Source organism: Fukomys damarensis, unplaced genomic scaffold (assembly GCF_012274545.1).
Source record: "Fukomys damarensis isolate Sample0158 unplaced genomic scaffold, DMR_v1.0_HiC HiC_scaffold_5, whole genome shotgun sequence".
In the NCBI taxonomy this organism is placed as follows: domain Eukaryota; kingdom Metazoa; phylum Chordata; class Mammalia; order Rodentia; family Bathyergidae; genus Fukomys; species Fukomys damarensis.
In genome coordinates, this window is record NW_022900917.1 from 61,686,669 (window position 1) to 61,713,220 (window position 26,552).

Genomic DNA, 26,552 nt, shown 5'->3' on the forward strand with positions numbered 1-26,552 from the left:
TTGTAAAAGGACAGACACAAGTTGGAGGAGAAGAGTAGGTTTGGTTGCCCAATATCCAGTGGCACAAGGATGTAACTGGAGATTCCTCTGAGAATCCAGTAAAGACATTGGACCTAAAACTTTGGTTTAGCCAGTGGAGAGGAATCCACCCTTGGCTTACTAGTACTATGTATAAACAGGGTATCTAGAAAAGGACAGTTAAGATTGTAAAATATCCTATAAGGTAAAAGAACAGCAATTCCTACCACAAGTTGAGCAAATGTCAAGCTGTACATTGACATTTGCATCTCCCAGTCTATGAAAGTTAACACAGTGAAAATTATGAAGTGTCCTTTAGTTCTGCCAACAAGAATACTCACTTTTGATAAGATCATCTGAAGTTATTAGATGTGACTTATCAACATAAGCAAGGAAATTTTACTACTTTAATAGTTTATATCTGTCTCTACATTCCCCAAAGATAAAAAGCATTTCATTTCAAACAGATGATGTCACTGTATATTAAATGTTATCAGCAGATGGTCATTTCTTAAAAATAAGAAAGACAATCAAAGTATATATAGCAAGTATATACTAAAGTCAACCTAATCTGAAAGAGAAAACTTGGATTCAGGCCATATAAGACACAAGATGCTATCAAAAGGTAGTCTTTCCTACAAGAACTATTTCATAATTTATTTCTCTTAATTTTTCTTTTTTTCATAATAGGGAGCAAGGGGAGCAATTCCATGAGTATAACACTACACACTCTGTTCCTTGTTCTCATCTTGAAATCTCCTCCAACAAGTATTGGGGGTGTGAAGCCACACTTGAGTCTCCTGTCTTTTCAACTACCACTGGAAAGAAAGAAACAAAGGATGAACAGACAAAGGAGGAAAGGGAACAAGGAATAAAAAAGGAGAAAGAAAAAGGAAACAGAAACAGCCCACTAATTACCAAAACCATTCCTCTTTAAAAGAAGATACACCTGTTTCTTTATTCAACAGCAGATATTTTACAGACAGAGAAAGAGAGGCATAGGTGGGTGACCAGCTCATAGGGATTCTAGAACTGAGGAAGGGAAGGCACATTTACACATTCCCAATCTGGCCAACTGAGCTATTCAAAGTGTATGTTTCCAATGGAAAACTGCATGGCAGACAGCCCCCAGCCAGGCAGGGCATAAGTGCTCTTAAAAAATATAATAATATAACAGCACACTTTAATATACTGACAGATGGCTAAATGCAGCGCTGCAACAGATTGGTTTAATAGAATTGTTTTTAATCCAAAAATCTATATTACTTTAAAATATCCATTATTCATGCAATGGACTTTTTTCACCTCTGTATACTCAAATTGTTTTTATTTTCCTTTTGTGCTATATAGCTAATTGTTTTTTAATTTAATTTTTAAATTTTATTAGTACATGAAGTTTACAATCATCTTGGGGGAATGGTATACATTACATATTACAGCTTGTTTTTTTGTTTGTTTGTTTAACCCCCTCCCCTGGTTCCCCATCACCTTTTTTGTACTTGTTGGTATTATTTGTTTTAGCATGTTATGGCATACAATGTTGTAGGGAAATAGATGCACCTGGAAAATATAATGATGAGTGAAATAAATCAGACACCCAAGCTTAAATATTATATAGTATCTCTCTCTCAATTGAGTGAGACAAAGTATAAACAAAGAAAATGACAAAGGATGGATAGAAAGGGACAAGGGGATAGATCTCATTCAATATGGAAATGGTCCAAGGGAATAAGGAGAGGACTAAGGGGGAGGGAAAGGGGAAATTAGAGTAATACACAGCTAATTGTTTAAAGAAATACTCTAAGATACAAGGGGTAAAAATGAGAACCAAGACCTGTCATGTAAGGGTATAAGATCCCAATAATGAATGTAACTATACTGTATACCTAAAATGTACCAATAAACTCAATTAAAAAAAAAGAAATATTCTAAGATATAGGGGCAGATGAGCCAAGCAACAAGAGTAAACAGTCCTCTAAGACTAAAATAGATCACATCACTAGTAACCACAAAGGTCATTAAAATCTATAGATAAGGATTAGACCATACAATATATATCACTGCAAATTTCATTGGTTTTTTACAAAGTTCACTTGGGAGCCATACCCTCTTATGTTTAAGAAACAGCAAAGCTTGTCATTTATTCAGAACTGTGTTTATAAAGAAAATCATCGTCCACAAGTTTTGTGTATAACCTTAACTTATTCATTGTCTACTAGTATTTTATTAGAACACTGAAGAATTTTTTCTCTTTGAGGGCAAATAATTCATGTTCAATTGGAGCTAAATATGGACTCAAGATGTACTCTTTTTGTTTTGTTTTTTGATTTTTTGTTTTTTTTTTGATACCAGGGATCAAACTCGGGTCCTTGCGCTTGCGAGGCAGGCCACCGAACCACTGAGCTAAATCCCCTACCCAAGATGTACTCTTTTTATGATATGAATATTTGTATAAAGAGATCTGCTTTTAAGAGTATTAGAACAGTAATATAATAATATACTCAACAGAGCTGTTTTCTATAACAAAAGCATCAAAGAACAAAACTGGCTTCCTTAAAGAGCTCAAAAGGTTTGTGCATACCAAAAGATCTTAATTATTTTTAGTAATACATGAAAGTTTCATCAATTTGGAGATAAGATAAATATACCTATACAGACTAAGTCATTTCCTGTGGTCTTCAAACTATACAGAAAAAGTTAACCCAGCACTAGTTTTTGTCCTTACCTTTTAATACAGCAACAATGATGCAGCCTTAATATGCTCTTTTTAAAATAAGACCTATATACACCAAAGATTATATAATCACATTCTAATTTAGGAAATAACCAAATGTGTACTGAGTGGCATAAAACACTCTGCTGTATGTAATTCAAAATCTCCCTGCAACTGTCTTTTTTATTAGTAGTTCAGAATAGACGAGTGATGACTGGCCAAGGCAGGTATGTCCTCTAAGAAGGTATAAAGACTTAGGTTTATAAGTCAGGTGTGTTTCAGGTGTGTTTTCACAATTCAGTCATACATGCTCATCCCAAAACTATCCAAAGATTTTTCCTTTATTCCATCCCTCTCCTCCTCCCTTCAGAGGGAGCACATTTGTCCATTGCATCTAGATTTGGATTGAAAATTATTTTTCATAGAGAAATAATGTTATAAATGTGGTTAAGGAGTATTGGAAGACCCATCATCAATAAAATGCAATAATACATTAGTATGAAATGGGGCAGCTACCCTGGGAATGGAGCCATGATTTCTTTTGTTCAAATCCAGTCTGAATTCCTTTTCTTCCCCCCATGAATCCTGAAAATGTATTAGATATTGATCTTCTGCTTTACAGCTCAAGATAATAATCAGAAAATATATATTTTGAAATGAAACTCAAAATAAAATAATTACATACACATATTATAGATCTTTTCTTTGTACATAAGCAAAGCACTACTAGAAGCATACTTGTGGTCCACAATTGGTGCATGTTGTAATTTTTTGTTTAAAGCTGCAGCAACTCAAATCCTCCTAGGGTTAATGAAAAAAGATACTGAGAAGTACATTTTTAGGGCTATTATGAAGTCTGGCTGTAAATCTATTTTCTTCATCTTTCCCCTGTCCTCCCTTCATATATATTTATACACATTACTGCCTTTATAGTTTTGCTGGTTTGTTACAATTGGTATACTAAAACTTTCGATGTTTTAGCACATTTGACTTATTTTGGTTTAATGAATGCCAAGAAGACTGCTTTATTTAGGTTTTTTATGAGAAGTTTTAAGTATGGCTATGAAAATACACAGAAACTTCTACAGAACTGAAAGCAATGCAGGGTTAACTTTTCTAGTCCAGGTAACTAATATACCTTCAGTGAAAATAATTTCTTTGCGTTCCTGAAGTTATCAAATTGATCTTGCCATTATACTATTTCCAGATACTTGAGAAATATTAAATGATTCTTACCTATATAACCATAGCCTGTACAAATTTGTTGTCAACTTATAACAATTATTTCATATCTACATATATCTAAAATTAGGATATTTAAAAACCAAAATAATTTGTAGCTTTTGTAATAACAATGATTTGTGTACACCCAATATATGCCTTATTTTTTTGTTTGTTTTTTGGTACCAGAGATCTAACTCAGGATCTTGCACTTGTGAGGCAGGTGTAGTGCCACTGAGCTAAAAAATCCCTGGCCCCTATATGCCTTATTTTAATTTTATTTTTAATTTTGTTACTGGGGATTGAACTCAGGACCTTACACTCATAACTTTTTGTTGTTGTTGTTGTTGGTACCGGGGATCAAACTTGGGACTTTGTGCTTGTGAGACAGGTGGTGGAACCCTGAGCTAAATCCCCGGCTCACTTATACCTTATTTTTAAAGTGTCCCATCTCATACTGAGTGATTTTGTTGTTGTGCAGAGAATTGAGACCTTATTCGCACAAAAGAACATTTTATAAATTGTATTCTATTTAAATGAAAGTACTAAACTGTAAGCATGTTAAACCTCTGATTAATTGCAAAGATGCCTTGGTGTACCATGAAAAACAGTGTCAGTATATAACTTACTCATTATAATTTATTATCAGAATTTACATAATTAACTTTAAAGTAAAACAGGTAGCATTCCATCAATTGTAGTTGCAGTTTTACAGTCCAAACTCCAAGCAAGGAAAATTTGGGAAGCAACCCATTCAGACTTTACAGCTATATCCTTTGGGATTAGAATGTAAAAAAAGCAAGGTAAAGACATACAAACACTCAGCTTTACTCCTTGCCCCCACCTCTATGACCCATGACAATTACTAGTCCTAAACATTTACTTACAAGTTTAAATTATAACATGCACTTTAGGCATTATGGGTTTATGACTAACCACAGGACTTTGTTCCTCAAGTAATGTGAAGGCCAGACATATTATAATAATATGCATCTATTTCAGAAAACAAAAAGCAGGGATTTTTTATTCAAATATCTAGGTCTTAGATCACAGATCTTGCTTGGCAAGTAGTGCTCACTGTACTGTCCAAAACAAGATTGCTAGTGTCTGATGGGAATGAGGCTGACAGGATTTAGTTCTAGACAGTCATTTTGTCAAGCTGACCCAGTAACCCTCAAAAACACACCTTGTCCAGCCTTCACTTGGGCTCACTGTGGCCAGCCTGTGCTTACATCACAGGGGTGGCTCTAAACTGGAGTCCACTGGACAACTGGGCTGACTAGTTCTCAGGGCCCAGCAAGGATGGAAAGTTAAACTTGACTGACAATATATCTAGGATAAATAGAATGCATTAGGATTTGGGCACTGAAGTAGAGAAAAGACTTGAATCTTGAAACTACAAAATGCCAATCAGGTAAATATAAGCAGTGCAACTGCATGCTGGGTTACATTTTAAGAGCATGGTTATTTTTGTAAGAAAATAAACTATCTTCCAAAGTGGTTGTTACCTTTTATATTTCATCACTACTGAATGAGAGTTCCTGTTGACCCACATCCTTTCCAACAGTTGCCACTGTCAATGCTTTGGATGTTTTTGAATATGTAAGTTCAACTTACAAATTTTTTCTTACATGGACAGTGCTTGTGGTCACTGACAAACCCCAAATTACTGACATTCTCTCCTATCTTAAATTCTTGTTTTAGAATTTCATTTATACATTTAGGACTATGGATCCATTTTCAGCATAAGGTCTATGACTAAATTCAGGCTCTTCTTTTTTCCTTTTCTTCCTTCCTTCCTTCTTTTCTTCTTTGCATGTAGATGTCCAGTGTACTAGTACTATTTATTGAAAAGATTATCCTTTTTTTCCATTAAATCCCCTTTGTTCTGAAGACCTATATACAATATTTGTATGGGTCTATTTCTAGTCTCTATATTCTGGTCCAAGGATCTATTTGTTTATTCTTGTGCCTATGGCACACTGTCTTGATTACTGTAACTTTACAATAAGTCATTAAGTTGGGGATATTCACTTCTAATTTTCTGTTGGCTATTACAGGTATTTTGTCTTTCCACATAAATTTTAGAATCAGTTTGCAAATATCCACAAAATTACTTAAAGGCATTCTGATTGGGACTAAATTAAATGTACAGATCAAATTGGAAAGAACTGATATCTTACAATATTGTCTTCTTATACATAAACAAAGAATATCTTCATTTATTTTTTTATTTCCTTGGTCAGACTTTTGTAAATTTACTCATGTGGATCTTTTATATATTCTGTTAGAGTAACATAAGTACTTGACTTTTTGGTGCAACTGTAAATGGTATTTTAATTTTCAAATTGCTCATTGCTAGTACTGTATATATGAAAATAACTGAGTACTATCTTCTTTTCTAACCTTGCTATAATCACTTCTTAGTTCCTGGGTTGATTATTTACTTACTTATTTGTTTGCTTATTTATTTATTGGTACCAGGGTTTAAACTCCGGTCCTTACACTTGCAAGGCAGGTGCCAGAACCACTGAGCTAAATCCCTGGCTCTCTGGATTATTTTTAAAATTGATGCTTTGAGACTTCTAAATAGACAATCATGTCATCATCAAGCAAAGGCAGCTTTATTTCCTTTCCAACCTGTAATAGCAGGAGGATGCATCCTTCCCTCATTCCTGATTTTAACAGAAAAGCTATTTTTTTCACCATTCATTATGATGTTAGCTGTCGATTTTTTGTAGGTGTTCTCTGTCAAATTGTCATTTATTGCTAATTTGCTGAGGATTTTTATTATAAATACATGCCAGATATAATCAAATGCTTTTTTCCAGTTTATTGGTAAGATATTTCTCCTCATTGGCCTATGGTGTGATGGATTATATTAACTGTCTTTTGAATATTAACCCAGTCTTGCAGAGATGGAATAAATCCTGTGTTGTCATGATATATGAACCCAAGGCCTTTGCATTAAGCTATATCTTCAATGCCACTTTCTCCTTTATTTTTATTATGGCACACAGTCTCATTAAGTTGCTAAATTGTCCAGGTTGGGCTCAAACTTGTGATCCTTTTGCCTCAGCCAGAGGAGTATTAGGATTATAGCCATTATATCCATTTCAAATTTGATTTACCAGTACACTGTTGAAGATTTATGTATATATGTTCAAGAGAAACACTGGTTAATAGTTTTCCTTTCTTGTAATGTTTGTGTTTGAATTTGCCACTAGGTGATACTGGCTTGGTGGATCAAGTTAAGAAATATTCCCTCTGTTTTTATCTTCTGAAAGACTATAGAGAACTGGTGTGTGTGTGTGTGTGTGTGTGTGTGTGTGTGTGTGTGTGTGTATACACATATATTTGGGGGAGGGGAAATTTGAGACAGGCTCTCACTATGTAATTGAGACTTATCTGGAACTCACTATGTAGCCCAGGCTGGTCTCAAACTCACAGCAATCCTCCTGCATTAGCCTCCCGAGTGCTGGGATTACAGGCGTGCACCACCACATTTGGCAGAACTGGTATAATTTTGACCAAAATGTTTGGCATAGTTTACTAGTAAATCCATCTGGAGCTGGTACTTTCTGCTTTAAGGTGATGATTACTTATTGATTCAATTTCTTTAATAGATATAGGTAAGCTCATTATCTATTTCTGATGTGAGTTTTGGCAGATTGTGTCAAAGAATTGATATATTCTAGGTTATTAGGATTGTGGGCATACATTATATAAACAATACTCCTTCTTTCTTTTTGTTGTTTTTTTTTTGTTACTGGGGATCAAACTTGGGTCCTTGAGCTTGTAAGGCAGACACTGAAACCACTGAGCTAAAACCCTGGCCCTTCTTCATTATTTTTTAATGTCAGTATTGATGGTCACCTCTTTCATCTTTTTTGTCCATCCTCCATTTTTCTCTTTGTCCTTCCTTCCCTCCCTCCTTCCCTTCCTTCTTGTAGGTATTGAGGATTGAACCTAGGGCCTCTGCACTGAGCTACATCCCTATCCCTTTTAATTTTTTAAATTTTGAAGCAGTGTCTCACTAAGTTGCTATGTTGTCCAGGGTGTGCTTGAACTTGTGATCCTCCTGCCTTAGCCTCTCAGAGTGCTGAGATTATAGGTATGGGCCATCATGCAAAGGCTTCTATTTCACTCCTGATACTGGTAATTTATATCTTTTTTTTTTTCTTAGTTAACCTGGCTATAGGTTTATCAATTTTAGTGCTATTCCCAAGAACCAGCTTTGGTTCTGTTTAATTTTCTCTACTAATTTTCTGTTTTAGATTTCACTAATTATGTCCAATTTTTATTTTGTTTCTTCCATTTACTTTCAATTTAACTTGATCTTTTTTTAGTTTTTTACAATGGAACTTTGGGTTACTCATTATAGATTTTTTTCCTTTCTATTATATCCTTTAAGTGCTGTAAACTTCCCTTTATGCTGCTTTTTCTGTAACCCACAAAGTTGGTAAAATTGTAGCTTAAGTTAGTGAAAATATTTAAAAATCTCTATTGAAACTTCATGTGTTAGAAGTATATTGTTAGAGGGACATGGTGGTGCCTGCCTGTAATTCCAGTTCTGAGGAGGCTGAAGCAGGAGGGTTCCCACAAGTCCAAGGGGCTCCTGAAATACATAGAAAGACTTTGTCTTAAGCTTGTTGATTAGTTTAATTAGCAATTTGTCAGTTAAAGTTTTCATACCCAGTTCTAGTTCCAGCAGATATTTTTGTTTCTAGTCCTTTGCTCTAAGAAGCTGTGATTTTTCCATTCTCCTGTCTGTAACCCTACTGATGGGGATAGTGGTTTGCCCTTGACCTCAGTTCTCTAATGAAGATAGGAAGTGTTTATTCTCAGATTATTCAGTCCTCTTTTTGTTGGGAGAGAAAATTTACAAATTTCAAGTTCCTTACATGCCAGACAGAAGAAGTCAGAACTTAGGTATCTGACTGGCTTATTTGCAATCTGATTATTTATTTATTTATTTATTTATTGGTATGGAAGATAGAACTCAGGATCTTATGCTTGCAAGGCAGGTGGCAGCACCACTGAGCTAAATCCCCTGTTTAGAGTTGCTTGTTGTTTCAATCTACCACTCCTGAAGGATTGTACAGTTAACTTTGGGAATCTTTTCAATTATTTCTTCAATTCTGTATATTCGTTGTTCTGAGTACCAGATAGCTGAATGTACCATCTCCACAAAATAAGAAATAGAACGTGGGGCCAGGGATTTAGCTCAGTGGCACCTTACCTGACTTACAAATACAAGGTTGTGAGTTCAATTCCCAGTACCAAAAATTAAATAAAATAATGAGTGGAAACTTTTTTTTTCTTTTTGTTCATGGTCTGCCACTCTATGTCACTTAGGTAGTATTTAAGGCTTCTAGTAAAAACAAAACACTCCCTGTGACCAAAATCCATGTCTTAAATTTTCTGTTTTCTCTCTTAACTCCTAGCAAAGTTACATCAAAGTAGTAAGTCTCTGGTCTTTGTCAAAAGTAAACTCAAAATTTATTGATATTATTGGTATTTATTCAATTAAGCATGCCAATTAAGTCTAAAGTCTAACTCAATGGGCTAGACCAGAATTGAATAACTCAATTAGGACAGCAAGAGACATATGTGCAGCAACAGCACCATGCTCCTGGGTTCCCTCAGGCCACACATTGTTTCCCTATTCCTTAACTCACTATTGGATGGCATGGCCTCAGTGTGAGGAAGCTGACCCTAGGAAAATCTCTCCTTTCAGTCCCTTCCCTAAACTTAGAGGCTCTAGGTTTGGGTAAGAATGACTCTCAGGGCATTGTTCTTAGGGCACAAAGACTGGTGTACTTATTTCCTTCTGGATCATTTCATTTAATGAAGAGACAATCTATTTGGATCTATACTCTATTGAGTTTTTCCAGGTGTCTCTGAAAGAGAAGGGATGAGAACGGTTGAGTTCCTGCCCTCACCACCACAAGAGGTCTTCCCCATAAGTACAGTCAGTTATGTCCATGACCTAGTGCTCCCTCTAGGGCAATGCAGCAGGCACAGTCAGGCCCACCTGCCAGCAGTGCCACCTCTCTGCCTATGACCTCTCTGTACAGAACTTCTTTCTTCACATATAATACTTTTGAAGGAGGGAAAACCACAAAATCTCATAAAGTGTGATCTATATTTGTTAACAAAGTAGAAATAAATTAATTCAGCTGGTAATATATTTTTTAAAAAACAAACAAGAGCTAGCCTTTTTTTTTTTCCAGGCTTTCTCCCATTCCAGTAAGTGGAATATCAAGATTCTCTACAGAATCACGTGACCACAAGGCAGCCAGCAGCTGCCCTCTGGCACAGTATGTAAATGAACTCAGTCACCCATTGGGTTTTCCCCTCTCCTTTCCCTCCTCTTTATGGAGAGCACAGAATCACTGGGAGTAACTAGATGAAGTTTGCTCTTTACTTTTCAGGCAGGAAGCCAAACTGCAAATACAATGACTGGATTCAGTTTTACAAGCAAACACTGGAACTGAATTCACCCTAGTCCGGGAAGAATGCCTCCGATCGGAGCTAGCAGGAAATCCAATTCAAAACAGGGTGTGGCATCTCCAATTAACAGTGTGGCCTTTACACCTTTCATGAAGTTCTTTAGAAATTAAAGCTTCCTTCTGCAAAAGCTCCCCACAAAAGACTAAATTTTACTCAAGTGATACCGGAAATGCTTTGCAAGAAAGTCTAAATTTCCACAACCAGCACCCTTAGTAGAAAGCCTTGTTAACTTTGCTCTTTCTCCTTTGGTAACCGTATATCATATTAGTAACTACTCCCGTTTCTCTTCCAACCACTGACTGTGACATCGCGTACTTTCAACTCCTCTCTTGTTCTCTGGGTCACTTGAGTAACAGTATAAAAATGCTTTGAGATCCTAAAAGAATTAGGACAGTCACATATTTTGACCGAAGCACCCACTTGTGCCAGGAGGTTTATATACTATCTCTTATGCCTTCAGCTGGCAAAGGCTGTCAGAGTGCTCTGAAGAAGTTCAACCAAAAGCCAACAGCCTGAAAGCCTATGTTGCATCGGGCAGGTCAGAAGAAGTCATGATCTCTGCCTGCTGTCTGTGACCTGCCTTACCAAAATGGTGCTGCGATTACAGGAGTCCAGAGGGATCACATTTTGACATATGAAATAGTGAGCTAAATGTCAGGTATAAATGTTTTAATCTGTATATACATAGGAGGAGAGTATAGAAGAAATGATAAAGTATAGGCTTCCTAAACAGAAATGTTTAGGTGAGGAAAAGGGGAGATTATTTTTTTCATCTGCATAATAACATTATATGAATTCATAATATTTTACATAATCTCGTTTCAGTTGTAGAGTTGCTAGATTTACCAAAAAAAATTACAGGATATTTAGTTAAATGTAAATTTCAGATAAGTGATGCATAATGTTTTAGTATAGCATAGTAGTTTATCTGAAATTCACAATATCCAGCAAGTTAGGTATCAATTCCAATGAATTCATTCCTAAAACAGCTTTTAATTATGGGAGAGCAGGATTGTGAATTAAATCAACACATGGTGCTGTGCCTGACATTTCAAGAAATTCTTTCCAGACATTGCTGTGTGTGTTCAGGGTACATGCAGACAATACTATCGTATCTTTGCCCAAGACAGAAAAAGAGAAGCCCACAGTTCTGTGGGAAGCACAGAAAAACGAGGCTCAAAAATTAAACTTTTATCACCAGAGAAAGTAGGTTATGTGATGATATATATCACATTTATGTTTACCTAAGGAAGTTAGCACTTACTGAGATGACTGTGCCATGATCATACTATGTTTCTCATTAAAAGAACAATCAAAGAGACATCCAGAGGCTGCACAGAGCTATTTAACAAAGAGAAGAGTGTTGGGTGTGGATGCAATATGGTGTGCATCAGTGATTGAGATGTGATCCATCTGTGATCCAGGGAGACCCACATCACCAAATGGTACAGATACAGACTGACACTGAAGACAAACTGAAGAAAAAAGGGCAATCACTGTATCTGAGAGACCTCTAAGTGACTTGTTTAAATCTGCAGCTGGTCTGAGGGTAGCCTTTTCCCCAAAGTACACATATTCTTCAAACCTCCCCAAACAGGTGAAAATGTTCCTAGTCCACACTGGTCCACTGGCCACAAAACTGACCTTGTGAGGACAATTCCACCAGACTAACTAGCTCTGTGCAAATGCTTCAATCTTGTCTTATCTGGTTAGGGTCAAGTAAAACTCAATAGATTTTAAATAAAAACCTGGAAGCTTTCAACAAAGAATTTAGGTGAAAATACAGCAGAGTGGTATAAAAGTTCAAATTCCACGAGAAAAACTTGCTTAAAAAAAACTGTAATAAATCTTTATTTTAAATGCTGCTCATAAAACAATGTGGCAGAAACATCGTCAGGTTATAGATATCACAAAAATGTATAATAAAGAGCATTCTCAGAAGAGAATATTATTGCATACAAGAGAAAAATAGGAACACTCAGTAAAAAACAAACACAAAAAACATCTTTTGGGATTAAAAGATAACAGCATAGATGGTTTAAAAACATATTTAAAAATTCAACAAACATTCTTTTTTTATATTAGCAAAGCAATAAAATACTGAACACACAGTCACAATGGTATTTTGTGAGTTGTGCTATATTACATTTGTACCCTAATCAACCTCTGCAGGCAAGGAAGGTCCAGGAATCACTAGACTAGGGGTCACTAGAATAGTTAGGACATAGAAACTTCCTTTTTCCCTTGGAACTCACAGGCTCTTTGAATTTCTACCCTGGCTCTGACCAAGCCTTCAACAGCCTTTCCTGCTGACAACCAAGTGGAGAAAATAAATGAACTTTAAAACAGTCATTCTTTTCCCAGATTTGGGGGAAAGAATCATGCAAGAGGAAACACATGTGGGTAAATACAGTCACGTATTGCAAATGCCACAGAAAACAGTTCACACTGCATGGAAAGGAACAGAGCTGGTGGGAACAGGCTAATTCTTTGGTATTACAAACTCTTCTCCTGCTCATATATTCCCAAGCACTAGGAGTATCCTTTACTAATCCAAAATACCCCCCTATCTTGCTGATTAGATTAGATTTCTATCTACAAATACTACCTTGACTGCTTCTACAGGCTAAATGGATCGCCTCTATAGAATAACAACCACGACCACATCTGGGAATTGTTTCTGGTATCCTCCTGAAAGGTTCCGTATTTTCTTTATTTACAACCACACACAGTGCATAACACCCAAGATAGAAATTTCTGGTTTTAATTATTTGTTCTGAAGAAGGAATTAATAAGGAAAGCCAAAGTACTTTCAGTTAAATCTCTATGGTAAAACTGACTGATGTTATCTTCAACTCTGGTCAGAGCCCAGAAAATCAGAGTACTGCTGCCACTTGGGATGAGGCTTGGGAGGCCTCTGCTGGGGACTGCATTGGCTGCTGGATCCTATGTTGAGCTGTAGTAAGAAGTAGGTCTTTCTCATCTTATTAGAAAGCTTCTACACAGCAAGAGAAATCACAAAAGTGAAGAGACAACCTACAATGTGGGAAAAACTTTTTTTTTTGGTCTTTTTTTTCCACTTTTCTTTTTTGGCACCAGGAATCGAACCCAGGGCCTTGTGCTTACCGGGCAGGCACTGCACCGCTGAGCTACATCCGCGGCCCATGGGAAACACTTTTACCAGCTGTTCCTCAGACAAAGGTCTACTATCTAGAATATATAAAAACTTAAAACATCAGACCTCCCAAATTTAAAGAACCAGTCAAAAAACGGGCATTTGAAATAAACAGACATTTCTCAGACAAAGAAGCAGAAACAGCAAATAAGCCTATGGAAAAAACTGTTTAACATCATTGATCATTTGGGAGATGCAAATGAAAACAATGCCGAGATTCCACTTCAACCCAGAAAGAAGAGCCGCTATCATGAAATCAACCAATAGCAAATGCTGAAGAGGATGTGGGGAAAAAGAAACACTGCTTCACTATATGGAGATACCTCAAAGAACTAGGATTAGAGGTCCCGTTTGACCCAGCTATTCCCCTGCTGTATATCTTTCCCAAATAATGAAAATAATCGTACCACAGCGATATATGTGCACCTATGTTTATTAACCACACAGATTATAATACCTAAAACTTGGACACAGCCCAACTGCTTATCAAATGGAGACTGGATAAAGATGTGATTTTTTTTTTAATGAAATGGGAGTACTACTCAGCCATAAGGAATGAGAAGCTAGAGACATTTATAGCTAAATGGATATACATTGGGCCGGGATTTAGCTCAGTGATACTGCGCCTGCTTCACAAGCACAAGGTCCTGATTTCGATCCCCTGTAAAACACACACACACACACACACACACACACACACACAGAGTCAAACTTAAATGGATATACATTGAGGCCATACTCTTAAGTGAAATAAATCGGGTGTAAATATTCTCTGGTGTAAGAAACTGAAAATGCAAATAAGGATCAAAATCTGTAATAGATAATGTGAAATAGAAAGAAAAGATCCAAACAGTAAGGGAAATGGAAAGCAAAGGGGAAAGAAATAAATATGAGAAAAGCAAAAAAAAAAAAAACAGAAAGAAAGTCTTTGTAAATAGCAAGGGGTTTACAGAGGGCAGGGTAGTGGGAAAAAAATAAAAACCAAGATATATCATGTAAAGGTACAAATCCCCAATGACAAATGTCATCATATTATATACCTAAAATGTACCAATAAACTTAATGAATAAAAAATAAGCCTACACAAATCATTAAATATGTGCACCTTCGCTATATGTTGTGGTACATGACTATAATCTCAGTCCTCTGGGAAGTTGAGCTAGAGATTTTAAAAGTTCAAACCTAGTCCAGGCAATGTAGCAACCTAGTGAGACTGTCTCAAAAAATAAAAAATCGAAAGCACTGGGTATGTAACTCAGTGTGAAGACCCTAGGTTCAATTCCCAGTACCTAAGGCACACAAATGAACAAACAAAGAATTTTATGCCAACTCAAGTATATAGTTTTGGGTTATCTAAGGTTATACCAGGAAGGGTGGGAATTGGCATAAGGGACCAAAAGAAAAAAGTCAGGGTACAAATATTCCTCAGCCTAAATCTTAAAATGAATAAGCAAAATATTCTTTACATTTTCCCCTTCTTCTTTCTGTCTTTCTTATGTCTTTCTTCTTCTCTTCCCCTTCTAGTACTGGGGATTGAAGCCAGGTCCTTCACACTGAGCTATATACTCAGTCCTTTATTTTTTCTTTCTTATTTTTATTTTGTTTTTGAGACAGGGTTTTGCTATGTAATTCAGGCTGACCTTGAACTCATCATGTAGCCCAGGCTAGTCTTGAGCTTGTTGGAATCCTTCTGCCTTGGCCTCTTGTGTACTGGAATTACAGACCTGTGCCCCTATGCCTGACAATATTTTTTATTTTGATACAGGGTCTTGCTAAGTTGCAAGACTGGGCTTGAATTGGTGATCCTTATACTTCAGCCTTCGATAATGCTGGGAAAATAGGTATGTGCATGATGCCACTAGACAAACATCTTGAAGTTCACCTTATATAGACATAAGATTATATAATGCAAGTTTTGTTCAGCTCGTATCAAGCAAACACTCAAAATGTGCACCTCTTTCAATAAGAGGTAAAGAGATGAACAAAACATGTCCCTAAAACCCATGGAGCTCACACATGTTAAATTAATCATTAACAAGCCAGGGAACCATTAATAAGTTAGCTAATCAATATAGGAATATGTACAATGGTTATAAAATACTTGTTCATCCATTTACAAGAGTGATATCACTAAAATTCCATTTTAGAAATTTTCAGGAAAACTGAAAATGGTAAAAATAAGAATCAAATAATAGATATTCCCTATTCAAAGTCATTGCAACAAAAGTACATATTGTCTATAGTGAAGTTCAGGTTATAAGATTCCTGGTAGCTAACTTCCGAGCCTCCCCAAGGACTCAGAATGAATTTTTGTTAAACTGATTGGTGCAAGTCTAATACAATAATAAAAGGTAGAACTTGAAAATCTATCAGATTCTGTTCTTACTAATTCATTTCTCTTTGAAACTGATCATGTATTTTGTTTTTAATTTTTTAAAGATCATGTCCCCAATCATTATAAATTATTTATACATACAAAATGCAAGAAACCGATTTAGGGTCAGCTTTATTTCCTAAGTAGTGGGTGTAAATCTATATTTATAATCACATTTTGTGCCAACTTCTTCTCAGATATGATCAAAACATTTATTTGACACTTTGTTATGTGGCTTACAAGAACCCAAAGTCAGGTCAAAGAAGTGTCAACTCATATTATTGAATATTTACTATTAAATATTAAAGTTATTTTAATTTATAGTTCTTACAATCTAAGTACTTTGTCAAAAGTTTCATCAGTTATTTATATGTCTTCACCTTGATAATATAAGACTTGAGAGAAATAATAAAATGCACTATCATCCTAGTTTCAGTGAGTGACTGTCACCAGATATGAGGTTTCAGGGAGCAAGGTGTGCCTTCTACCATGTATGAACATATAATGGAACCACCAAAACACTTATTATTGAATAAAAAGAAAAAGCATCATAAGTCATCATAAAAATATTTGTTCCAAAAAAATCAATCCTAAACATTTGTACTCTGCTACCAAAGATAAATGGGGGAATACCAAGAAAAAATGGTACTTCTGAGAGAATGTTTCAGCCAACCAGATAGAATATAAGTTTCTATAATTTAGTTTTTATGCTAAGTTCCTGAATCTGGTAAGGAGGATATCATAGAAGAATGTCTGAAACCTGTAGGATGCCCATATACCTAAGCTGGAATTTACCAAGATGTGTGGCTGCCCTGCCAGACCAAAGTATCTGTGAATTGCTACTGATATACTTTTCATGTATTTGGGAATGCTCATTGAATATTTCATAATTCCTTAAAATATTTTTAATAACCTTTACAGAGAATTTAAAGTAAAAGAACCTAAAAATATAGAAAGAATATTAGCTTAGCTGAAAAGATTAGAAAGAAGAACAACTATCGATATAGTATACACATGGTATACCTTCCACTGAAAGCAATATGGTATGTACATAAGAAACTAAATAAAAAGCTGGGTTTGATGGTACACTCTTCTGATCCTAGCACTTTGGAGGCTAAGGCAGAAGGATCACTGAAAATGTGAGCCCAGGCTGGGCTACACAGTGAGTTCAAGATCAGCTTGAACAACATAGTGAGACCTTGTTTCAAAGAAAAAAAAAGTCGTTAACATAGAATTATAAAATAACTTAGCAATTCCACTCCTAGATATATGGCCAAAACAGTTGAAAGCAGGAACTAAACAGATAATTGCACATCAATGTACCTAGCAACATTATTCACCACAGCTAAACAGTAAAAACAAACTATCCATTAATAGATAAATGAATAGAGTTAGTATTTAAGGGTACATAATTTATGTTTGGAATAATTAAAATGTTCTGAAAATGGATAGTGATGATGTGCCACATTATGAATGTAGCTAATAACATTACCTAGAACAGGGACAATGATAAATTTTATACTATACTCATGTTATCACAAGTTTTTGGGGTCTTTTTTTCATAGCTGCACTTTGGTTTTTTTTTTTTTATTGAGTTTATTGGTACAATCTAGGTATACAATACAGTTACATTCATCATTGGGATTCTGTACCTTTACATAATAGGTCTTGATTCTTATTTTTTCCCCTTGTCCCTGCCCTCCCTTCACCCCCTCCTCCCCTCCCCATTTACAAACACTTTATTTCCATTTTTTCAGTTTCTCATATTTGCACTTTCGGTTTATTAGGAAGCTTTGTAACACTGCACTGTAGACAATCAGAATTGGAAGAAACTTCCAAGAACTTCTCAGCTTATCCTCCTTTTACAGATAAGACTATTAGAATTTGTGGATGAAGAGGGGCAGCCTCCAAAATCACACAGGTGGTGATGCAGCAGGGCTTGATCTCATAACAACAACTTGTTTGCTATAGTCCAGGAACTATACAACAGCTTAGCACAACCTTATTCAACTTAATGAGAAAGCTGAGGCTATGCAGAGTTAAAGTCATTTACCTGGGTCTCTAAGTACGCAGTACAGTTGGGGCTCAAATCCACCTTGGCCTGACTCAGAGCTACTGTTCTTCACCATGCACCATACCTCTGTGCTCTTTCCCACATGATTGTCCAAGGCTTCTATTGTGAACTTAAGTAGCAGTGTTTAGAATAAAATATTTTAAAATGGCAGATCTGGGGCCAGGGATTTTAGCTCAGTGCCTCACAGGCACAGGTCCTGCGTTTGATCCCCAGTACTAAAAACAAACAAACAAAACAAAAAATGGCAGATCTGTCTGCCTCATCTGGTTAGCCCTGTCTGTGGCCTTCGTTATAGGCCCACACTCAGCCCTGGCTTCCCCACTGCATCTCTCAGATGGCTCATCAGCCTCACCCCTGCAGCAGTCAGGCAGGCAGGAGGAGCTTTGGAAGACCACTCCATGCAACCAGGTGGCAGAGATGCATGCTGATTTTTGTTACTGTAGGTGTTGGCTGGGGCATGATAGATGTAGCTTGGGATATTTTTAAATCAATGTTTACAAAGAAATATTCCTATTTGTTTTTTGGTGCTAGGTATTGAACCTAGAGCCTCGCTCATTCTAAGCAATATGCTCTATCACATGAGCTGCACCCATACTCCCTAAAGAAATTTTCTTGAATCTTAAATTTAAGTGGAATAAATGTCCATGCATGTACTTCTATGCCATATTGTGACCAACAAGAAAAACAGGAAAAAGTAACCAAGAAAACATCTGAGGACTGAATTTATCCCTTGGTCCTTCCTGAGACAGCACAGCACACAACAGCCCAGGATGGTGGCCCTTAAGGACAGTGCAGAGTTAATAAGAGGCCTTCTCATCTCAAGCCTGCTTTGCACTTGACTCAGCTAGGCCTAAATATGGACTCAGGTAAAGAATTTGAATGAAAAAGGGAAGTATCAGTAAGTATTATAAGCACTTCCTTGAAAGGCTTATGACAGGGTTAAAAATATTAGCGGGCCTGCCAGTTTTAACAACAATTACAGTGTTTGTGAATCATGTGGCAATTCTGCAAAAAAATTATACATACACACATATTCATTTCATATGCATCATATTCCATACATCACCACTGGCTTCATGTTGGTTCAGCATAAGACTTCATTGATGGCTATATGTATAAAACTTCATAGGGACAGAATCCCACTCCACCCTGGTCTAATCCCTCTTGTACTTAATATGCAATAAAGAGCTAAGACCTCTGAGTCTATTTCATTTTTGAGTGACACAGAGATGTTTTTAGTTCAAGGTCACAAACAAATGCAAATTGCACAATTCAGAGGATTTACCTGCCTGATTAAGGATCATATTTTTATTCACTCTGGACCACTTTTCACAGCCCCAGTTTCTAAACCTTTGTCAGGTCCGGGAGGAACGATTCCTAAAGACCAATAATTCAGAAACACATTTCTTGAAGATAAAGTACATCAGTTTCAGGTTAAATATTCCCACATTTTCTGGGCTAAGTTTAATATTTCATCAGTCTTTACTGGAAAACCCCAAATATGTTGTCTTGAAAAATCAGCAATCCAGGTTTGAAAGACAACAGAGGATGCCCAATTTTACTTTGGTATTGACATTGTGGGTTAGTTTTCCACTCCCTGCTAAAGGCGTGGATCCTCCTTCTGAGAAGCTCTTCAAGGCCCAGGTGTCAAGGAAGAATCTTTCCCATTTTTATCTTCTTTTCTTATTGGCTTGGTGTCTTGTTGCCACAAGTCACCAGGCCTTTAAATTATCTTCTTGAGTTGATTGTTTAAACTGCAGGTCATGAGTAGAATCACGTTCCCCCAAATGCAAAGGGCCTTGTTGCTCCATCTTCTTCTTTCCAGGATAACTGCATGGGAGTCTGCCCTCTTCTCCATGTCCTGCATTTTGGTCAACTTTTCTACCAGGAACATCTTATCTTTTCCCTCATTAATGATCTGTTCATGGAGCAGCCTGATCGTAACCTTCCTTCCCTCTGTGATCTGCCAGTAAAGACAGGTGATGATTAACACATGAGAGTGAGGATGAAAAAGAAGTGCACACTGCCAGTGAGGTTCTAATAGATCCAGACCACCCACATGTAGCCAGACCTCTTATGCAGGGTGTTGCTCCAAAGGAAGATGGACTAAATGAAGAAAGGCAGATCTTGGAAGGGGCTGCAGTTAATTGAAGGTTTCATTCTCCAAATGGTGATGGCCAGGGTCCACAGCACTCCAGTGAAGGATTGGAAGAATAACAAGAAGATGAAGACCATGATCATCTGGGAGGCCCTCCAGGTTTTGCTCGAAGGCTAGAAGTTCAACATCAGACTGATCACACCAGAGTTTGTGCATAGATCAGCTCTAGAACATTCCTGGCAATGTCAAACTCCTGTAAGCCAAGACTTGTGATGAATTGCATCCCCCTATCACAAGTTTTCAAAAAAGCATTTTGTGGAAAAATATATTATTAAAAGCTTACAGAGAAAAGAGTGTATTTCTGTTTCAAGACAGCAGTTTCATTTACTCATTCAACAAATAACAGATGCATTCATTTACTGTAATTATTAGCTACACAGAAAAATAGTTCAGACAACTTGGTACTTAGAATTTCACAGAATAATTTAGAAGAATAGTGAAAAAGCACAAAACACAAGAAATCCTTGTAAGTGCTATGATAGAAACACCTATGTAATTATTTTGGCTCTGAGATTTATAGACTGCCTTCCAAGGGGATTATATCTTCCAAAGGCTGCTTCATAATAGTGTGAGAGGCCGTAAGAGTCCTCTTCTGTATAGATGGACATAAAAGACAAAGGTGATCACACATTAATACTTGATTCTTATGTAGAATATCTGGCACATATTGACAAGATTCTCCTTAAGTGCTAAGATTGGGGGTGAAAGGGTTTCTATTATAAACACCTTCTATGTGTCTGCCTGGTCTCATAAAGAATATATCCAGCACCTCCACACACACTGAGTAGTGTTCTCCATCAGTGCTGAGAATTCTAAGGAGAGGTGCCCTTTCACCCCAATCTCCTGAAGTGTTCAGAGACACACATTTTTTGGAAACCAGGAAAAATACTTCACATTTGGACAGGAGTTTCAATCTATTAATAATTCCTCATAAGTAGCAAATCAGGTCATCAGTTTCTTACTTTTCATCTCTTAGAGGAAGAAAGTGGTAGATATAAATGATGAGCTTATCGTCAGCACCCTAGAATGGGTTTATGGCTAGTGGATGTCAAATATGCAGGTAAAGCCACTAGAGCACAGTATCCCCCTCTCATTAAAAAAATTCACTCTTCCTTTTGTCAAACTTTAAAGAAAATAAGAAATAGCTTTACAAGAGTGTTCTATGATTCTGTGATTCCTTATGGTTAACACATAACCATTCAAATTCTTCATTAGTGCATGAGAAAGGCAGAACTCAAAAACAACAGTGTAACGGCTTCCTTGAAAGCAGTCACAAATGCCAGTAAAACAGGCGTGCTGCCTTTAAGTACAATATAACTTGAAGTATATTGTTTACATTTGCTTATTTTTCCTTTTAAGAAGTCCCAGTCTCTGTCACACATATATTTATGTTTCCTCATCTCTTTCATTAGAATTTGTTTTCTATTTTTGTCTCTCTGAGCATTTTCTACTCAAATTACTTTTAATCACCAACTAAAAGTCTCAAAATCACATTAAAAGAAACTAGTCCCATAGATTTGGTGTAGATTTTAGTACGGCCCCCTCTATGTTTTACTGTACTCTTAGATTTTTTTTTTTTTTTTTACCACAAAACAGTGCTATGCCTTTTTGTAAACATATCATGCCCCTTCAGCAGAAAACAGGAGCACACATATCTGCCTCTTAGAGTAGTCAGCATGATAGAGGACACTACTCAGTGTTTATAGAGATGAGAGCAGACAGACATATAGAAGGTGTTTGTTATAGAAACTCCTTCACCCTCAGTCTAGCCATCATTTCTATTCCAAACAAATGACAAATAAATCTTAATCAGCAACTTCATATTGAGACAATTTAACATACATAAAACATACAGGAGAGAGCCAGGCAGATGAAGACAACAAATCCTAGTTTTCCTCTTAATTTTGGGCAGCTAATATCTAAATGTTTTAGTAAACTGTTATTAGGGTCAGAGACTTCTAATCATAAATATAAAAGGTGCAATACTGAGATCACTTTCTAGACCAACCACCTGCATTCCAATACTAATGTGACTGACACAGAGCCCACAGGAAGTCACTACCCAGTCTAAGGAGCCAAGCAGCTCACCTGTGGGGCAAGAGTCAGAAGAGAACAACAGTAGGTACAACAAAAACAACATGTTTTCCAAATTCTAATAATAGACTGGAAAACACACATTTAGACACACACCTAAACTAAGAACTTTTAGCATTTTAAAGATATTAGCAAGAATCCCAATCCAAGCAACTGTCTTTCCTTCTCCCTCATCCCTACATCTAAAAATAAAATAGAACATTACCACCACATATTTCGCTTGTTTCAGCCAGGAACTCAAAAAAAAAAAAAAAAAAAAAAAAAAAACCAGAAAACCAAAAAAAAAAAAAAAAAAGTCAAGCCCTACTGTCACTGGATCAGTCGTCTGTATACTGTGAGTCAGCACTTCTCTACATTTCTGGAAATTCCTTACTAGCAACATGATCTACAACAGGAAGCCAACTTTCCATTTCATTGTATAACAGGAAGTATTCTCATGGATTCACCTAAACTGGAGAACTGTTGTTAATGTAACTGTTGCTACATCAAAACAAGCAAAAAGCTATTGAAAGACCCAATTTAAAAAAACAAAACAAAACATTTTATTTTAAATCCAGGCACACAAATTGTGATTAGCTAAACCAGTACAATGAATTCAAACAAAAGTACTGCAGGGGATAGAAGGCAAGAAAAACAAATTAAGTTTAAAATTTAACTTAATTACAGTTCATTTTTGGTTGCACACATTATTGCAATTGTTTGACGTTGGCACATTTGTTATATTAAGAATCTGTTAAGTCTTGTTTTCAATATCTGGCTTGAGAAGTAATGGACAGAAATGACATTCTGTAACATAAATATTTTGAGCAAAAACATTCTGCAGCAGATGCTAAAATAGTGTTTACCTCTCAACGAACGGCTTGGATTTATTTGAACAACACAAAATACATTAACAGATCACAGACATTTTTAATTTCAGAAGTGACTTTTCAAAAGAGGAACAGATTTTAAAACAGCCTGTATGTTAACTTCAGGGACAATTCATTAGGATCCTCATTTTTCACACAGAAAGCTGCTTTCAAAGTGTTATTTGTAAGATTTCCTCTTAAAAATTGTTAAGATTTTAGTTCAGTGAAAAGCCAACAGCTCAGCTATTACAGTCACTAATAAATGTATTTAGAATTCATGAAGCATCAGAATGTAAGACATCTGGTTCTAATTTCATTTTGGCTCAGAATAAAAGTGCCTCCCCCACAATACTTTGATTATAAACTGTTCTTTTCCTCCTCTCTTTTTTTTCGTCTTTGGAAGCTGTTGTCCTTCATTTTTGCTGGAAGCCACCTGACCACTGCCAGGAAGAGGAATTCAAAATATTCCCAGGAGCGGCCGTGACGTCAGCACTGCATTCCACCACTCCACAGCCCGGGCTGTCGGGAAGCTCCAGCCTCCAGCAAAACCCCAGGAAGAGATAGCAGCTGAGGCCTGCACTAAATCACACTAAGAACTGCTTCACGTTGTGCTTTACAGATGAATAGTATCTTCAGAGAGACAGGGAGTGGGGAGGGGGGAAAAAAAGAGCTGCCTTCCTAAGCTGAATTTACTGTTATCCTTCAAACAAAACAAAACGAATTTTTTCTTTTCTTGGGGGGAAGGGGAAAAAGTGATTTAGTAATGACCCAGTAGGCCAATCATCATGGGCACTGTGTGTAGATAAGGATGAGAGGAACATCAAAAGAGTTTGGGCTTCCTCCAGTAAACAAAAGAGCAGGCATTTCTCCCGTAAACCACCCAAAAGCCCCCTCCCCAAATCCTCAGGGAAAAGACAAACATTCCATTCAAGGATACTTTAGAAATGCTAAGAAAGCAGTGAATGTATTTCCTCTAGTGAGAAATACTGCACAGAGATGGAAAACTATACATATAGTTGACTTATAGCATTTTGCCAAGATTTATATTCTGATTAATGAGACTGCAAAAGTCTACTTCTATCTATATCACAAGATTATCAGAAAAAAAAATAGTTGAGAAAGCAGTTTGAGATGTTATATGACCTGCTTTTCTCAGTTAAGTGTTGTAATATGTTACCAGTGAAAGATATTTGAAGTACAAAATTGGGAATTCAAAGCAGTTGCCAAAATGTGAGTCTGGGGGCCAGGGATTTATCTCAGTGGTTCTGCAGCCTGCCTTGCAAGTGCAAGGTCCCAAGTTCGATTCCTAGAACCAAAAAACAAAACAAAACAGAGAGAGAGAGAGTCTGTAATGGCACTCTCCTCAGTCCTAAAACAAAATAACATGAAGTTTCTACTTGTTGCATAGTATAACAGGACTCCAGAATAAAAATCAGATCTAGATGCAGGAAATGTCCTGATAAAACAAAGAGGCAGATTTACCCTGTCTCCTGCTCAGCCACCTTCTGCCTGAACCTCCAGCAGCCCAGGGATAGGAGGGCCAGACTTACAGACGCTCTTCAAGGTCTTCTTGAATTCCAAGAGGGTCAAAGCCAGCTGAGACAGAAGAGCTAAGTATCCAGAGGAAAGAGGGCAAGAGTGAACATAATAAACAGGAGGACTAAAGTAATGGTTTCAGCTATAGGAGTATTTAGTGGTATAGAGTTAATGAGGGGTTTGTAAAACCAGAATAGCTGGGGTGCCTGGGAAACTCTGGTCTGGTCTGTAGGTTAAGTGACAGAGGCATGATGTGATGGAGCATGACAATGTTAACAGCCTTTCTTGGTCCAGCCAAATCAGTCAGTGGCCTATACCCTCTAACAGGAGAGCTTGGGCCCTTTAAGGAGGAATCCTTCAGTAACATAATCATGTAACTTAAATTGTCTTACTCTTTCCTAAATAAAGAGAAATGGAAATTATCAGCTCGTTTAGGATTTATTGGATCTCATCACTGAGATGATGCTGATCCTTGAGGACTCAATACCTATATATACCATTAGTCGGTGGAAGAATTCAGAGGTATCAAACAATTATCTCAGGAACTGAGTTCATAAGTGGAATACTGTATATAGTCACAAACAGGCAGAATTTCCACATTTGACTTCTGACTTGTGGGCAATAGCACCCTCTAATCCATGAGGGGCATGTTCTAAAACCCCCAGGAGAGAGCTGAAATCACATATAGTAGGGAATTCTATATAGACAGATATCTATCTATCTATCTATATATTATATTTTTCTATAAATACATACCTGTGATAAAGTTTATTAATTAGGAACAATAAAAGACTAACAATAACAGAATAATTATAATAATATACTATAATAAAGTTATGTGAATGTTCTCTCTCACTATTGGCAATCTCAGCAGATGAATTTTTTCATTATTATTATTATTACTGAGAACATTCATCATGGCTTTTTTGGCATATTTGAATTGCCAGTATCACTTTGGTGCTTAGGGGCCATTATCAAGTAAAATAAAGGTTACTTGAATACAAGTACTGTATCATCACAGTTGATCTGATTAACCAAGAAAGACATGTGACCAATGGGTAAATAGTGTATACAATGTGCATATATTGGACAAAATGACAATTCTCATCCTTGGAAGGATGGCACAAGACTTTATGCTATTCAGAAGAGAGTGCAACTTAAAGCTTAGGCACTGTTTATTTCCAGAATGTTTCATTTAGTATTTTTGGACTGCAATTGATTGAAGGTATCTGTAAGACAAAAACCCCAAGAAAGAAGGGTCTACTGCGACGAGGATTATTAAGAGCAGGACTAAAGGAAAGTTCCTAAACTTCTCTGCCAAAACAGTGAACTAAAAGCAATGCTGCTACTTTTGGGGAAATCAAAAAGATTAATGCCATCACCAGAAACCTGAAAGGTATGGGATGGTAACACTTATAAAAATCTTTTTCAGCATGCACTGGGCCTCTCAGAAGATATAAAGGTCTTTGAGAATGACAGTAGTTTACCATAAATTTAATCAGCCAGCGACTCCAGCTGCAGTTGCTGAGCCAGATGTGATTTCCACCACAGCAAATCAATATATCTTCTCATCTGCTGTGGAGCTACTGCCTAAACAATAAATAAATGTGTGTATTTTCTCATCTTAAGGGGCAGAGAAAGCATGAGATTTTTCTGGGTTTTGTTTTGTTTTGTTTTTTGAGATAGGGTCTCACGATATAGTTCAAGCTGACCTTAAACTCACTGTGTAGCCCAGACTGGCCTTGAACTCATGATGATTCTCCTGCCTCAGCCTCCTAAGTGCTGGAAGTACAGGCATGTGCCACCATGCCCAGTAAAAAAATGA

At 36.7% G+C, this 26,552-nt stretch overlaps 1 protein-coding gene and 1 long non-coding RNA gene across 2 annotated transcripts in view; both read right to left on the bottom strand.

Annotated features, from left to right (window-relative positions):
* Spidr (scaffold protein involved in DNA repair) overlaps window positions 1-26,552 on the bottom strand; it is a 331,648-nt gene that overhangs the window by 150,717 nt on the left and 154,379 nt on the right. The window lies entirely within an intron of this gene.
* On the bottom strand, window positions 19,549-22,574 carry LOC109118246. The gene is made up of 3 exons (XR_002025552.2): window positions 22,549-22,574; window positions 20,163-20,362; window positions 19,549-20,054 (listed from the first exon to the last, which is right to left on the bottom strand). It is a non-coding gene; the product is annotated as an uncharacterized LOC109118246 (long non-coding RNA).